The following is a 4,318-nucleotide window of genomic DNA, read 5'->3' on the forward strand; positions in this document are numbered from 1 at the left end:
AAAGTGGTGCTGTGCAATGGTTAAAAAATTCAGTTGCTAATTTACAAATAAAAAAATAGCAATTTGTTTCACTGTAATAATGATTTATAAATAAAAATGACTTAAAGCACCTTTAAATACACAGCATCTTCCTCCTCTAAAATGTCTATAACCTGCAAACATGTGCCCAAAACAAGCATACGCTTGCAATTTATACTGTACATAAATTAACAGGATTATAACAACATTACTTAACAATTAATTACTTTATTACTTAAAAACATTACTAAAATTGTATTTTCTTTTTATGGAAGAATCTTACCTATACTACACAATAAAAATTAGAAGAAATTAGTGTTTTTTTAAAAAAAAATAATGTTTAAAATGATATCCACTCACAATAGATGAAGACATGAAGTCTCCTGGTGGGGGACGAATACATTCTAGGTGGAAAAGTGTTCAAAAGCATGTGATGCAGCATCCATGCCAGCAGCTGTCAGTGTGAAGTCTGTCGTATAGGCCGGCAGGTTACAGTCCAGCTTTGGTGTGGTTCTGTCTTGACCTTCAGCCCAAATGGATGTAGGAGCTAAAATGAGAAGAATATACACCACATTAACACACGGCTAGCTGGAATTCTTAACTTTACTATCGAGTAGCCATTTAATAATGTCCAAGTACAATGTTGTCTATTCATTCAGTGTTTTCACAACCCATAAATAATTATGGCTCCAAAAGTAAAGCAGAAAGAATGTACATTAAAGGACTAGTGCACCCCAAAATGATAATTCCTGATCTTTTACTCACCCCAATGCCATCCAAGATGTTCATGTAGGCATGTGCCGATATCAATTTTTCATGTTGCGATTAATTGATGAAGTTTTATCACGATATACGATATTATCACGATATTGAAATAAGTTGCAAAAAAAAGTGTTGCCATAGCATAACAGCTTTAAGAACTATTTTTGTAAGAACAAAAATAACTGAATGTTTAAATACAATAATGCACCAAAAATATATACAGCTCTGAAAAAATAATTGAGACCCCTCTTGAGAAATCAATGTTATGTGGTCTCTTGATTTTTTTCAGAGCTGTAAAAGTACAATTTTCAAACAGATTAAAGTGCAAAAGAATTAGGCTATAAAGAACAACAGGTAGGCTTACAAATTACAATAAGGTCTCATTATTTAATGCATTAACTAAGATTGAGCAATAGCTACATTTGGTACAGAAAGTATAATGTTTTTGTTAATGTTAGTTAAGAAATACTGATCATTGTTAGTTTTATCTTAGGTCCATTAAAAAAGTTATTTTGATTTTGATTTTAATGTTATTAAAAATTAAATAAGAAATGAACATAGAATGATTCATTCTTTATAAGTATTTTTCATTGTCAGTTTGGTAATAATGAATTAACATGTTAACTAATGAAGTCGTATCTCAAAGTTATACCGAACAATAACAAATAATTAGAACAGTTCTAATCATTAGGGCATGTTGTAGTCCAGATTAAAACACAAAAATGTTTAAGTTTGAAAATAAATAGCCTATTAAGTCTTTAAGTATTAAGTATTTGGTGCTGTGATGAACAACACTGAGATTACAAAAAACGAATGGCTGTTTTAAAAACTACACTCGTTTTTTTGTTTGTTTGCTGGTTTCCGGGGTAACCGGCTGCATTCTGCAGTTCATCAGCGCCCTCTGCTGTCACTGAGCGTCTCCTTCACCGGTTCAGTCATGTGCAAACTCACGTTGGGCTTGTTTATATCTGAGCGCGTGTCCCTTTGACGCAGAATACAGCGGTGTTGAGCATTTATACGGTTGATGGGCAAAGTATTCTTGAGTGCATTATAAAAAAATTATAAATTGTTAATAAATTATTATTTACGATATTTTAAAGTGCCCACGATAACAATATCGTGCATATTCATTATCGTGATAAATCGCATTATCGAAAATCGGCACATGTCTATGTTCATGTCTTTCATTCTTCAGTAGAAAATAAATAAACATGTTTATACTTTTTAACCTCAAATGCTCGACTTTGATGATGTAAGGCTTTGTGGCGTCATTACGTTGGAAAGGTCAGGCGTGTGACGTATGTGGAAGTACCGTCCCAGTGTTAAAACAAAAGTGCAAAGACTAAATCAAACACCCTTTACAAAAATAAAAGGTAAAACAACGATGTCGGACAATTTTAAAGTTAGAGGAGAACATGAGATGGAGTTTTTCGGCACTGGGTCAGCACTGACCTTTCCGGCGTAATACGCAGTGGGAAAACAACATCAAAGTCGTGCATTTGAGGTAAAAGGTATATAAATGCTTTTTTTTTTTTGTTAGAAAATTACAGATGGAATTTATCAGGAGATTTTCATTTTGGGGTGAACTAATTCTTTAACAATACAGAACACGATTTTAGATTCAAATTCAATTTCCATTTGTTATAAATCTGCCAGGTTCTCACACCAGCCAATCACAGCGGACTCCCTCTCCCGAATACTGATTACTCACACCTGAACTTCATCACACTCATCTCCACTATAGATAATACCAGTAAAACTCAATAGTTTTGTGACCTGTTTTAATATAAACAGGGTTTGTGTTTTTAGGTTTACTTGCTAATTTAATATTGCTCACTGTCACTTATGTTTTGAATGTCAAAGCCTTCTTAATATGTATAATTTTGCTAAAGAAAATAACTAAAATCATGCTGATATTATGTCAAATATTATGTGAAATGCATGCATTAAAATTACCTTCCTCAGTTCACCCGTTTCTTACAGCTCTGTCAGCAGCTTCCTCCAGAAATGTTGGAATCTTCCCCTCTGTTGTAGATGGGTTATTTTGTCCCTCCTGAAATAACAGAACATTTTTACAATACTTGTTTGCCAGTTTGTAGCTAATTTTCGCGCTCCATGTAACTGATATAATCGATGAACAGCAATGTTACAGTGTATACTTTTAGATTTTTGATATGTACAATTGACAAATTAGCAGCAAAACCTTAACAAAACTATCAAAACATTTAAGTTTCACATAAAGATTTATTTAAAAGCTCAAGCTTTCATAAACAAGGGCTCAATCGATCAAATCGATAGAGTTAGCAGTAACCCTCTTGTGAAAACGGTTGATGCTGACTTTTCCCGAAGACACTAAACCATTTCTATCAAGTAAATATTCAATAGAAGTGTGTCAGTTAACGTAAGAAAGGTGTCAGGAACAGTTGTGTGTATAATTTGTGTGGTTTTAGGGACTAAACTCACCTGAAACTAGTGAAAACAGCGTCTGAGGAAGTGCTGCTCGTTTGACTCCGAGTCCCCGTTTCCATGGCAACTCTGCTCCAGTGTGGTTTGAAGAACGCGATTCGAATATCCAACGCGCATGCGCATTAAAACGCCACAGTCACACATTATTTACATGATAAATAACCATCTAGATTTAAAACATTACATAAATAAAAATCTCATTGATATTAAATCATGAATTTAAAATAAATTTAGTCATATGAGCCATTCATAGGTGCAAAATGCCAGCCCTGCACTAGATAGTGAGACAAAATGGCACTTTTATATATATTTTATATTAATGTATTTTGTATTATTATAGGAACACTCAACCTAATTATTTAATTTGAAAGTGTGATTGTTTTTCTATGCAAACGCTTTGCTTTGGTTATATAACAATATTAAGCCAATCTCTGTGTTTTTTCATTGAAAAGTGAAATTCCATTAAAATAAATCAGAATGTCCTATAGGATTCTAACAATCCAAGAAGATCCTACAGGACAAAGGGAAATTCCATTAAAATAAATCAGATTGTCCTATATGATTCTAAGAACCCAATAAGATCCTATAGGACAAAGTGAAATTCCATTAAAATAAATCAGATTGTCCTATATGATTCTAAGAACCCAATAAGATCCTATAGGACAAAGTGAAATTCCATTAAAATAAATCAGATTGTCCTATATGATTCTAAGAACCCAATAAGATCCTATAGGACAAAGTGAAATTCCATTAAAATAAATCAGATTGTCCTATAAGATTCTAAGAACCCAATAAGATCCTATAGGACAAAGTGAAATTCCATTAAAATAAATCAGATTGTCCTATAAGATTCTAAGAACCCAATAAGATCCTATAGGACAAAGTGAAATTCCATTAAAATAAATCAGATTGTCCTATATGATTCTAAGAACCCAATAAGATCCTATAGGACAAAGTGAAATTCCATTAAAATAAATCAGATTGTCCTATAAGATTCTAAGAACCCAATAAGATCCTATAGGACAAAGTGAAATTCCATTAAAATAAATCAGATTGTCCTATATGATTCTAA

The 4,318-nt window shown here is 32.6% G+C and overlaps 1 long non-coding RNA gene across 1 annotated transcript; it reads right to left on the reverse strand.

Annotated features, from left to right (window-relative positions):
• Window positions 1–374: 374 nt before the first annotated feature.
• LOC137092386 (uncharacterized) lies at window positions 375–3,622 on the reverse strand. Its single transcript, XR_010908260.1, has 3 exons — window positions 3,244–3,622; window positions 2,737–2,833; window positions 375–565 (listed from the first exon to the last, which is right to left on the reverse strand). It is a non-coding gene; the product is annotated as an uncharacterized lncRNA (long non-coding RNA).
• Between the last annotated feature and the right edge of the window lie 696 nt (window positions 3,623–4,318).

Source organism: Pseudorasbora parva, chromosome 11 (assembly GCF_024679245.1).
Source record: "Pseudorasbora parva isolate DD20220531a chromosome 11, ASM2467924v1, whole genome shotgun sequence".
NCBI classification, from domain to species: Eukaryota; Metazoa; Chordata; class Actinopteri; order Cypriniformes; family Gobionidae; genus Pseudorasbora; species Pseudorasbora parva.